General features: G+C 40.0%; 1 pseudogene across 1 annotated transcript; it reads left to right on the top strand.

Annotated features, from left to right (window-relative positions):
- Positions 1-1,209: 1,209 nt before the first annotated feature.
- Positions 1,210-4,426, top strand: LOC125208157 (G-patch domain-containing protein 1-like; annotated as a pseudogene). The gene is made up of 2 exons (XR_016132632.1): positions 1,210-1,825; positions 3,909-4,426. The product of XR_016132632.1 is annotated as a G-patch domain-containing protein 1-like (transcript).
- Positions 4,427-13,545: the final 9,119 nt, after the last annotated feature.

The raw sequence follows: 13,545 nt of genomic DNA on the forward strand, positions 1-13,545 counted from the left end.
GTAGTTTATCACAACCATCAAATCCAATGATCCAAGAGCTGTGATTTGTGTTGACATAATACATATACAAGTCAATGCTAAATTGTGTTGACATATTCAATGAATTGTATTGATATGTTTAATATACTATATTGATATTTTGATCCAAAACTCTAATTTCGATATTTTTCTTATCTTATTAAATTTAAACAATTATAAATGAAATTACACATGACAATTTGTAGACTACTAGATTTCTATAAATTTTATAGTTTTAAATTGATTATAGTTAGCAATTAGATACTCCCTCCGTCCCAGAGTATTAGACCAACTTTTCTTTTTGGGATGTCCCAACATATTAGACTCATTTCCTTTTTTAGCAAAAAACATCTATCTTATTTTATTCTCTACCTACTTTTTTCTCTCTTCTCTCCCCTACTTTTTCCCTCTCTCATACTTTACTCTCTCCACTTTAACTATTTAAATATCACCTCCTAAAATCCTGTGCCCAAAAGAAGCGAGTCTAATACTCTGGGACGGAGGGAGTATAAGTTAATAATTAATCACATCCACGGAGAGAGTATAGTAATTACCAAATTCCTTCTTGGGTACAATAATTTCAAAACCAATCCACCTCATTTTCTTAATTCTAAATTTGAAATACGGGGAAAATTTCAGCACCTCATAATTCTACGCAAACACATTCATGAAGCTGCAAGAGTGGACAAAATTAATTTTATTCTTATAACCCAATATCAGTATGATATATAGTCAACCTTTTCCAATATACATTTTCATAATTCTGCAGTCGGATTTCACATAATCCCTCCGTTCTATAGCAGTGAACACATTTACTTTTGACACGAAGATAAAAAAATATGTGTAATGTATTAAATAAAAAGATAATATGTAGAAGGGAAGAAAATGTAAAAGAAATAAAGTAAGAGTGAGAAATGTGTTACTTTTACTAAAAATGAAATGACTCTACTACTATAGAATGCTCGAAATGAAAAAATGATTCAACTATTAGGAAATGGAGTGAGTATATAATAAAGATTAAAGTTCAAAATTGGTCATTTCCCATGTCTAACAAAATGTTTTACTCTTGCACATTAAGTAGAGTACGAAATATAATCTTTTGGTCATAAACAATATGTTTTGGTCCATATTAAGTATTTTGTAAATTTTTAACGGTCAATAACATTTTGACCTAGTCCCAGCCTACTTCTCTCTCCAAACTACATCAAGAGGGAGAGAGTGAAGGACGTGACCGTTAATATGGCGACGCCGGAAGTTCCTCTCCGTTACGTCGGAGTCGATCGGAGCTCTGCCGCCTTCCGCCTCATGAAGCAAATGGGATGGGAAGAAGGTGAAGGGCTTGGAAAGGAAAAACAAGGCATCAAAGGATATGTAAGGGTGAAGAACAAGCAGGATACCTTAGGTATTGGAACAGAGATACCAAATGCATGGGCTTTTGATACCACTCAGTTTGACAGTATCCTCAAGAAACTGAAAGTGCAAGCAGCTGTAAAAACCAAGGATGAAGATGATGAGACAGATGCTGAACAACCCAGCCCTTCTAAGGACAAAAAAGAGGCAGTTGCCAAGGCTACTCGACCCCAAGGAAGGTATAAAAAAAGAGAGAAGGGAAAGACTGTACGTGCATATTCTTCTCAGGATCTTGAAGGGATTCTTGTGAATAAGACTAAGGCTTCAGAGAACTGCAACGCTCCAAAAGGATCCGAGGATGAGAAGCCAATTGAAACCAGTGTTCCAGATGAAGAAGGAAGAAACCAGGATGTTCCGTCAGATTGGTGGGGCTACAAACTTGGGTTTGTTGTTGGAGGTAGGGCTGGCAAATCATGCGGATTGGGTCGTTATCGGGTCAACCCGATAACGACCCAACCCAATAAGGCCAAACCCGAACCCAACCTGTTAAGGAAACCCCAAACCCGAACACGAACCCAACCCGCCACCTTCAAACCCGGACACGACCCGAACACGATAATGACCCGACACGATAAGAACACGATATCGACCTGGACACGATAAGAACACGATATCGACCTGAACACGATACCGACACGAACCACTTCGGGTTGACCCGACACGATAACAACACGACAACAACCTAAGCACGATAACAACACGATTACATATTGTTCCATTTTAAAAAGCCATATAGCATGAAGATGTTCCATTTTAAACAACAAAACTCCAACAAAATCCAAAAAAAACCCAACAAAATACATAACTTTTGTTCCAAATACATAACTTTTGTTCCAAAACCCAACAAAAAAATTTGAAACAAGATAAAAGAACTAAAGAAATAAAAAGAACAAAAAAAAAAGAGTGAAAATACTAATAATTAAATTAAATTTATTAAATCAAAATAAAAAGAATATAATAGTAATAAATTATATTATATAATTATTTGTTGATTAGTTTTGCTAGTACATAATATCTGAATTAACGTTTTGTATCTATAAGTATAAACTTACTTTTCATAAATTTATTCAAATTATCCTTTTATTCTAAACACTAATTGATTTAGTTTTATTTTTCACTTGGATCTCTCACGTACATTGTATTATTTCATTTCTTTCGACTACTTTAATTTTTGTAATTTGAAATATAATTTGAAGCTTGTAATTTCAAATATTTTCTATATATTATAACATGAAGGAATATGCAAAGTAGGGTCATTACATGGTCATTTAATATTATTATCCAAAATTACATGAATGAAGACATAATTATATATTTTGAATATATTAACTAATATACTTGAAGTGTCACACGCCTAGACGTTGATAGCAACAACCTTCTATCGTCGAACTAGCTCTTATGTATCATTTGATGCACTATAATATATAACAGATTATTAATCATAAATTAATTTTATAATATGGGTCTAAAATTTGTTGTGGTTTATCATAATATTTAAATATATCAATTTATATAGTAGTCATATAATTAAAGAATATGTTACAACTTACATGTTGGGTTTCACATGTTATCATCATACCATCTCTATTATGATATTATTACGCACTATGAAAATAATTATAAAAGTAATATTAAAATAATACAGTAAATGAAATATTGAAAATATTGTGATTTATAATATAGTAATACTAATAATTTTTCATGATCTTATCAATTTATGGAGCAAGTGCTAAACATTTGAATGTTGTATTACTATTATATGTGTCGAGTCCAACAATGTTTCATCATTGAATGACCCATATTGTAATGTTAATAATTTTAGATAGAATAATCAACCAATATGTATAATATTATTTTCAAAATTAAAAGTTAGAAATTAATGATAAAATATCAATGGTTTCAAAAATAATATGAGAGAATTTCCTAACAAAAGAGTGTTTTCCTAATTTATACTTTGTAAAAAAAAAGCAATTTATTTATCTTTATATCATTGTGATAGTTTAAATAAAATGAATAAAAAATTATTTCATTATTATTCCATTAAAATACTATGGATGATTATTCTCTCTAAAATTTTATCTTTTAATAAGGGTCTTGGTACATATTGTACAGCAATACAAATGAAAAATGAAAAATGAAAAATTATAAATAAGGTCAAATTAGTCACAAAAATATGTAATTAATGATGCTATCTAATCAAAATAAATTAATATTATCCTTTTTAAAATTTGAAGAGCATTTTGTGTATACAATTTTTGCAAATTTATCTTTACTCAAAATAAAAATAATAATATTAATTTTTAACGGGTTACCCGACCCGACCCGCATCCAACCCGCATCCGACCCGATTTTTTCGTGTTCTTAGTGGGTCGACCCAATAATGACCCGCATCCAATAAGACTTGATCCAAACCCAATAATTTCGTGCGGATTCGTGTCGGATTATCGTGTCGTGTCAAAAATTGCCAGCCCTAGTTGGAGGTATGCTTGGTGCTGAATCTCGCAGAAAGAAGTCCGTCGAGAGGACCATGTTCAATGAGGACGATCAAGAAAATCTTTACAACTTAGCTCAGGGCTCAAAGACCTCTGGAAAACAAGGGCTTGGTATTAAGGATCGTAAAAAGAAAATCGCAGGCTGCTACTTTGAAGGTAAAAAGACTACTTTCGGTGATAGCGATGGGGAGGGTTCCACTGATTCACATAGTGGAGTGAAAAGGAAACACGAAAATTTGGAGGTGGACTCAGGTCCTGCACCAAGGTCAAAACTCAAGAAGCTGTGTAGGCAGCTTCTCGAACAGACACCTGGCGAATCAATGAAGCTGAAGCAGCTCAAAGTACTTGTTGATGAACATTCACCTTCTACATTTCCAACTTATCAAAACAAGAGGCTCTTGCCTTTTTATTGCAGAAGCTTGAAAACAGTGATAGGTTTTTGGTGAAGAGGAACAAAGTCTTGCTCGTGAAAATAACTTGATAGCAGCATTTATCGTTGAAGGTCAGGGGACGCATATAATCTCGCAGGTTTAATTAACCGTGCGGCCATGAGTCCAGAGTTAATAGAATAAGATAGGCATCGTGCAAAGAAGGTTTTGAGAGTTATTTATTTGAACAGTGAGCTTACATGACTGATGACTTATCTACTGTTATAATTTTGTAAAACAATTTTTTGTGGGAGGAATGCTCAATTTATATTCAATAGAATGACGTTTATATTTTAAAATAAATAAATAAAAAAAATAACATTTTGACCTAATAATGACTTAAATATAAATAAAAATAATAACGTGTGTGGGATTAGATGTTTTATTTTTAGCCAAAAATAGTAATGTCTCAAGTAACTTGGGACATTCTAAAATAGAATACGACTCAAGTACCTTGGGACGGAGGGAGTTTAAAACTAATATGTAAATGTGGAGCCTTGATAAGGCCACTTTCATGCATCGGTTATGAGGGTAAATTCAACGATTTCCTAGATCTAACACATGTTTAAGTCTGGTTGTGTAAAGAAAATCGCCAGGCCGAGGAGATAAGAGAGGAAATTTTCCGGGCGAAGGAAAGAAGCGAAAAAGGAGCAAAAGAGCAACAATTCACAAGACGGAGGGAGCTTCGAAGATAAAGGACAAAATGGAGAATAAAAGGGAAGATCTAGAAGCCGTCTGTCTATAAATACTGGAAGCGCATACAAAATTATTATCACTCTTTTCACGCTCCAGTTCACAGTTCCCAGGTCTTTTCAAATTTCTCTACACACATTGCACCATGGGTTAATTTATGAGGGGTTCGCATCTTGATAGCTAGTTTCAGTTGTATACCACTGTCCTCACGTAGGGCGAAGAAACAATTACTTTTAATTTCTGTTTTTGCTGCTTTTTGAGCCGGGTCTTTGATGTTCGAAGCTCGGCGATCGTTTCATCGTTGTGAAATTCTGGATAATTCAGCTATGGATGTTTATTTTCTATTTTCGTTCTCGATTCATGTTGATTTATGTTCTTTGTTTACTTTGGATGCTTTTCGCACTTGATCTGTTGGGTTGAAGTTAAATTGTTGTTGGATCATTGTGAATTGTCTAGATCGTAGTGATCGGAGATGGAATTTGCTGTTGATTGTTGGAGATTGCTTGGATCTGGAGCGGATCAAGCATCCGATGTTTAGATCTGTTGAAATTTTGCAAGGGTATTGAAGTATAGCTACTGTTTTTTTATTTTCCTCATCTAGTGATAGTAGATTAGGGTTTAGTTAATTTTTCTTTTAATCATAATTATATCATTTGATTCAACATGCTCTGTTTCGATTTGATGTATTACTCTGTTTTCTGCATATGTGATCATGGATCGTTGGAAGGGATGATGTTAGCTGTTAGTTAGAACCAGATTTGCATTGTCGCAGCTTTATTTCCGTACTATTTCTGTTTTAGAAAAATGGTCCCCACTGCATGTGTTCCCCTGTTTAGTTGTTTTTAGGAAATCGTTTCACTAGGTCTAGTAAAATTTGGTTGTTCAATTTTGTTCTCTGTCCGATCTTCGTTCCATCGTGAATGATTGCATCATGTTTTCTATTTCCTAGGTCTAGCTGTTAGATTAGTTCGTTTGTATTTCCAGAGTCTAGTAGTTAAAAGTCTCAACCCAAATTTGCGGCAGCAGCCAACTCTTTCCCAAGTCCTCTTAACTCTTACTCGCGTCCTATTCCTCTTTGTGGGATCGACCCTTTACTTCTCTATACTAATTGCTAGTGTAGTGGGTTGAGGTATTTTTATTGACAGTAGGCTGAAGGTGAGTCCGACGACAGTAGTCAACTCGGTTATTGAGTTCCTAGACCTCGTAATCTAGTGAATTCCCTTGACCTGAGGATTATGAATTAATTGAAATGTATGTGCTCTCAGCCTGACCATCAAATGATGCCGTTGCCGGGGAGGAATGGCATATTTTTCATTCGAGTTTAGAGTGATTTGGCGTATATAATTTTTGATTTGTTGTTTTTCTCATTTCTTTTCAGTTTATGAGCAGAGGCTTCAGATTTAGCAGCTGGAATCAAGAGCCCGAGTGGAAGGAATCAAAACTCATCTGGCAGCCAAAGGAAACTCTCGCCCCTGTAACCACCAGATCAGGACTAACAACAGGAAGCCCATCTCATTTGAATTTAGACAGTGACGAGGACTCAACCTCGACAGACAAGAAAGAACCCCGAGCAGACCGCAGAAACAGAGGAATGAACTGTTGAAGAGACCGAATGAGGCGACTGAGGAGGACTACCGTCTATGTGGAATCCCATTTGCGTTGAAAGGAGAGGCGAACACTTGGCTACTAAGATTACCACCGAACTCCATCCGCATTTAGGGAGATTTCAAGTTGATCTTCCTCGACTACTTCTTTCCTTCAAACAAATCCAATGCCTTCAAGAAGGAAATTCTGGAATGTAAACAAGATTACGATGAGCCATGAGTCAATATTGGGCGCGTTTCAAAGGGTTGCTCGACATCTTCCCCAACCATTGGATGATAGAAGCTGAGATTTATTACCTATTCTATGAAGGGCGAATCCTGATTGTAAGGATTTGATGAATACCTCAAGTGGGGGAAATTTTACCATGAAGAAGGTTAGTGAAGCTAGAGAGATCCTAGGGAGGTTGATTGACGCAAAGAAGACGTACGATCAACCGCGCTCCATTCTCAGACGAGGGTTAGCAAATGCAGTAAAAGAGCAGGAAGGAGAAGGAGTGGGTGACAGAATAGATCGATTGGAAAGGGCACTTCTAAGCGCGATCGAGAAGAAAAAGAAGGAGAAGTTGCTAGGTCAAGAAGAGAACTAACTCCAATTTTATTATGGTCCCTCAGGGAATGGAGAATAGCAAGGCCAGGTGAATGCTATGGGAAAATGGAGTCAAAATAATCAGAACCCGAGTTGGAACCAATGGAAGAACAAGGATGCTCCGTGGAGGGATATCCCCTGTTTCAGGTGGTCTGACGGAAACCAACCACCTCCACCTCAAAATCCTAACCCAGACATGAACCAACAAAATTGGCCCAACCAGAATCAAGAAGGACATAATAGTCATGCCAACTGGTCAGGGAGGAATCAAGAAGGACCAAACAACCAGCAGAACTGGCCCAACAGTAATCAGGAAGGGCAGAACAATTGGGGAAATAGAAACCAGAGCAACTGGGTCAACCGGAACTAGAATCAACCACCGAAAACTACGTTCCACCCCATCAGAGAACGTTCAGGGGAGTCAAGGTCTGCATCCAAACCAAGGAAACTTTAACTCGGGCCAGGGATCCCAATCCGGTCAACCTTACTCAAGGAACCCAGACTGACGATATGATATGAGACTTACTGACATCGCATCAGCATTTTCAAAATAACATTCAAGCCAATAATGATCTGGTCCATAAGTTGCAGGATACACTGTGCGAGCAGAAAGTTGCGATGGATATGCTAGCCAAGCAGATGTCCCAGATTTCTACTTCTCTGATTGAGATACGTGGGAATAAAGGAAAAATTCCTGCCTAAGTCAGACCACCTGACCGTGCAAATATCAGTCAAATTACCTTGAGGTCAGGAAGAGAATATCAAGGTCTAGCTATGAAGACTGGTGGAGGAGTACCAGTAGATAACTTGACTCAGCAAAAGAAAGGTGTCGAAACAGAGGAAGCACAAGAAAGAGAGGATGATCTCCAAGAGGGAGATTTGGGGAAACCTTTATCTCGAGACCCTGACCCATTCTTCCTTGACCCAGGAACTGAAGAGAGTAATGAAGGGGCCAGCAAGGAGACTGGTGACAAATCTCTAGGAGAACCCAGTAAAGCTGTGAAGCCATTCCCACATCGGGGGAGAAGAAAAAAAGAAGAAGGATGATCCCGTGGATTTCATGGATATTTTCGGAAGGCTGGAGATAAATTTGTCTTTTCTACAGGCATTGAAGCTGCCCACCTTCAGCAAGTTTATCAAGGAGTTTATAGCAGGGAAGACCAAGCCAGAAGGAAAAATTGTGATCAGCGAAAATGTTTCAGCAGTGATCCAAAAGAGGAGGCTACCGTCGAAGAAGACTGATCCAGGTATGTTCACACTGCCTGTTGAGATAGGTAATTTGAAGGTGGAATTGCTATGTGTGACCTTGGTGCCTCAATAAATGTTTTACCTCTTTCGCTCTATAAAAAGTTTATGGGGGTGAAATTAGCTGAGACAAAAGTAGTGATCCAACTTGCTGATAGGTCTTGCATTCATCCATAGGGCGTGTTAGAAAATGTGATAGTCAAAGTGCATGATTTTCTTTATCCAGTCGATTTCTATGTGATCAAGATGAATGAGTATGAGTCTACTGGGTCTAGTGGGGTGCTTTTTGAAAGGCCATTCCTTCGCACCGCTAAAACAATAATTGATGTGTTTGATGGAACCATATGTCTGGAATATCATGGGGAAACATACACATTCAATATTGATGATGCTACGAAACAACCATTGGATATGGAAAATTTGCATGCTATGGATGTTATTAACCCCCTGGTCCAAGAATATCTTGAGACTGAATTAATGCAGGAGAAGATCGAGAATTCAAAGATGAGTCAAGCTATGGAAAGAGAAGTTGAAGGCTGGTGTGAGACTCTACTAACTCGAGACATGACGGATGAGCAGATAAATGAAGCGATCATGGCATTATGCCATAAACCCGTATCAACCGCATCAACATTCTCTACTCAAGCAAAAGGATTGGAGGAGGCAACTGACTTCGGGGAAATGGCAACCAAAATCATGGAGAAAAATCCCCTGCCCCAGGAAGCCATCACACCCTAGAAGGAATTGAAGAAATTACCCGAGAGTCTGAAGTACGCTTATCTTGGGGAAGATGAAACATTTCCGATTATAATCAACAGTCAGCTGACAGAACAACAGGAGAAGGAGTTATTGGAGGTGCTGAGGAAGAACAAAAAAGCTATCGGATGGATCTTATCCGATCTAGTGGGAATCAGCCCGGATCTGTGCATGCATCACATCCGGTTGGAGGAAGGTGCATAGGCTCATCAAGACCCACAAAGGAAGCTGAACCCATATTTTTGAAGGAAGTGTTAAAGTTGGTGGCCCTAGGAATCATATATTCGGACCGAGACAACGAATGGGTTAGTCTAGTGCATATGGTGCCAAAGAAGTCAGGGATACAAGTGGTGGAAAATGAGAAGAATGAGTTGGTGCCCACAAGACTCGTCACAGGATGACGTATGTGCATTGACTATAGGAAATTAAATGCAGCCACGAGAAAAGATCACTTCTCCTTACTTTTCATTGACCAGATACTGGAGAGACTAGCTAGGAAGCAATACTTTTGTTTCCTTGACGGGTATAGTGGCTACTTTCAGATATATGTCAACCCATAGGACCAAGATAAAACCACTTTTATGTGCCCCTCCAGTACATATGCCTATCGGAGAATGCCCTTTCGGCTCTGCAATGCCCCGGGGACGTTTCAGCGATGCATGATGACTATTTTCTCAGACCTATTGGAAGAGTGCATCGAGATATTCATGGATGAATTCACCGTGTATGGGGACTCGTTTGAATCATGCTTAAGGCACTTAGATGTCGTATTGAGAAGATGTGAAGAAAAAAATCGCGTCCTTAATTTCGAAAAATGCCACTTCATGGTACGTGAAGGGATTGTCCTGGGTCATGTGGTATCTGATAGAGGAATTCAGGTGGACAAAGCAAAGGTGGAGGTTATCTCTAAGATGCCGCACCCAACTAATCAAAAGGAAGTAAGAGGATTCCTGGGTCATGCAGGTTTCTATAGGAGGTTCATTAAAGATTTTGCAAGAATTGCACAACCCCTCACCCGTCTACTGCAAAATGATGTCGAGTTCGTCTTTGACGATGCATGTCAAGAGGCTTTCCAGCTACTGAAGGACAAACTCATATCAACACCAATCATTCGTGCACCAGATTGGAATTATCCATTTGAAATGATGTGCGACACAAGTGACTTCGCGGTGGGAACTGTTTTGGGCCAGAAAATTGAAGGGAAGAGCTACGTAATTTTCTACGCATCCAAGACCTTGAACCAGGCCTAGAGGAACTACAACACCACAATGAACTCATTTGAAAAATTTCGGCCATATTTGTTGGGGTCGAGGGCCATAGTGTACACAGATCACGCGGCCATCAAATACCTGTTGGCAAGAAAGAGTTCAAACCAAGGCTTATCCGCTGGGTCTTGCTTCTTCAAGAGTTTGATTGGGAGGCCAGGGACAAGAAAGGAACTGAGAATAGAGTGGCAGATCACCTTAGTAGAATTCACCAAGAGGGAAATGATGAGGAAGCACCGGATGAATTTTCAGAAGAGCACTTGTACCTTGTGTTAAAACATGCTAGACCAATCAACTGGGCAGCAGTGTTAGCGCTAACCGGCCCCGGGGAATTAGATAAGGGAAAGTGCAAGATAAATGAAGAACCATGGTTCGCAGACTTGGCAAACTCTCTGGTCACAAGAGAATTATCAACTGCATCCGAAGTCACCCGATCCCAGAGAATGAAGATTAAAAGCAAAGCCAAATACTACTTTTGGGACGATCCCTACCTCTGGAGGATGGACTCAGATCAGGTGATAAGAAGATGTATTCTTGAATGGGAATAGAGAGACGTACTGACCCATTGCCACTCTTTGGCATGTGGAGGTCATTTTGGGGCTAGAAAGACAACAATGAAAGTTTTAGATAGCGGGTTTTACTGGCCCACGCTGAACAAAGATGCATACGAATTCTGCCAGAATTGCGCCAGATGCCAACAGACCGAGGGAATATCTGCGAGGGATGAAATGCCACAGGTACCCATTATTGTGTGTGAAATTTTTGATGTGTGGGGGATGGACTTCATGGGTCCATTTCCGTCTTCTCATGGGAACACGTATATACTGGTTGTCATCGACTATGTTTCAAAGTGGTATTGAGGCCAAGGCTACTAGCACCTGTGAATCAAAGGAGGTAGCAAAATTTCTGAAGGCCAACATATTTAACCGGTATGGAGTTCCCAGAGCCGTTATCTCAGATCAAGGAACACATTTCTGTAACAGTAGATAGAAGCCTTGATGAGAAAGTACGGGGTACACCATCGAATTTCTACTCCTTACCAACCCCAGGCAAATGGACAGGCAGAAATTTCGAACAGAGAAATTAAAGCTATCTTAGAAAAGACCGTCAACCCATCGAGAAAAGACTGGAGTAAGAGGCTTGATGACGCCTTATGGGCTTATAGAACCGCATTCAAGACTCCTATTGGGATGTCGCCTTATAGACTTGTATTTGGAAAAATGTGCCATCTCCCGGTCAAGGTGGAACACAAAGCATATTGGGAAATTAAGGAAATGAATGCGAAGCCCCAGGCCTATGAAGAAGAGAGGAAGCTGCAACTTCAAGAGCTGGAAGAGCTACGACTGGAGTCATACGATGCCGCAATGTGGTACAAGGAAAGGACAAAACTATGGCATGATCGGAACCTCGGGGTCAAGGGATTGAAAGTTAGGCAGAAAGTACTCCTTTTTCAATCACGCCTCAAGCTGATGCCAGGGAAGCTCAAATCTAAGTGGATCAGACCATACACGATCGTGGTGTTTGTGAGCCAACGGTGCAGTAAAAATTCAGGGAGAAAGTTCTAACTCAATCCCTTTTCTCGTAAATGGGCATAGGTTAAAATTTTTTAGGGATAACTCCGAGATGTGCGTAGTGGAAGAAATTCCATTACGCTCATTTTTCTCTACTACTTAATTAGTCAAGTGCGGGTAATCTTCGGGATTTTAGCCTGGTCAGGTAGATAGTTGAAAATTTTTTCTAATTAAAACACTGACCAACTAAATCCCAAGATCACCTATGCACTGTTGTTAATATTTAGTTGTCTCATAGTGTCATGCCCGCATTTTCTAATAATAGAAAACATATGCAGGGCTGAGTACTTGGTGTACTCAGTGAACATGTGCCAAAATAATTTTCTAAAATATTGTGTCAGCATTTAAAAGTGAACTCGGGGTTTTATAAAAGACCAAGTCACCAAAACATTTTCTCAAAAGTATGGCCGCGCAGCCCATTTTTCTCTCTTCTCATACCATATCTGAAACTCATATGTGAAACGAGAACGTGGCCACATTCTCGATCACCAGACCGGCCAACTCGAAAGCTAGCGCACGATCCCCTCAAAACCCTAGTTCTGAGGGTAAGGAAGATGGTGAGGGGGAAACCCCTGTTATAGATGACGTTGTGGAGGGGGAAACCCCTATTGTGGACAGTATTGTTGAGGGGGAAACCCCTGTTGTGGAAGAGGTAACTGAGGGGGAAACCCCTATGGAAACTGGGGATGAGACCCGAACTGATTTCAGGGGTGCGACCCCTGTACCCATGGAAGAGGGGGCAACCCCAAGTGATGTCAGGGGGGAGAACCCCATTTATATTGAGGGGGCAACCCCGATGGTGGATAATGAGGGGGAAACCCCGGAAAAATTGATGGAAGAAACAGATCTACATGTGACTGGAGTACCGGAGCCCGCTGAGGGAGGGCTGAACTTGATTGTGGACCTGGTGGATGACCAGGAGGAAGACGAACCCCAGATAGACAAGAGGGCAGAGAGGAGACGAACCAGGAGGAGTCTGCTCGACGAAGTTGATGACTTAGTTCCAGATGCTGCGGAAGCAGAGGAACGTCGCCTGGCCAAGGAGAGGGCGAGAAAAGGAAAGGCAGCGGCGACCTCACCTACTTGGTCAAGCAAAGCTCCCTCCGTCAAGGAGGTTGAGGAGACCCTTTCCCCAGTGACCGAAGATCCCTCTGCCGAGGAACAAGACGAGCCTACCCATGAACCCGACTATGAATCTGAAAAAGCTGAAGAAGAGTTTATTCCAGGACGCCCGAAAGTTTGGCTGACTAAAGAGCTGCTAGAGGCGATGAGGCAGTTCGACGATCAGAAAAGGACCACGGTGTACAAGGAAAGATGTAGCGCCGGGAAGATGGCTAAGTCTGGGAAGCAGTACAGCCCCAAAGAGCTTAAAATGATTGCATGTGACGAGGACTTCCGCGCTTGTATCTATTCGATCGGATTTGAGTGGTTACTGAAGCACAACCAGGAGAGGGTGCCGATGGACCTAGCAAGGGAG

The sequence above is a fragment of the Salvia hispanica genome, chromosome 6 (genome assembly GCF_029641045.1).
Source record: "Salvia hispanica isolate PSC_SH4W2 chromosome 6, Shi_PSC_v1, whole genome shotgun sequence".
Classification (NCBI taxonomy): Eukaryota; Viridiplantae; Streptophyta; class Magnoliopsida; order Lamiales; family Lamiaceae; genus Salvia; species Salvia hispanica.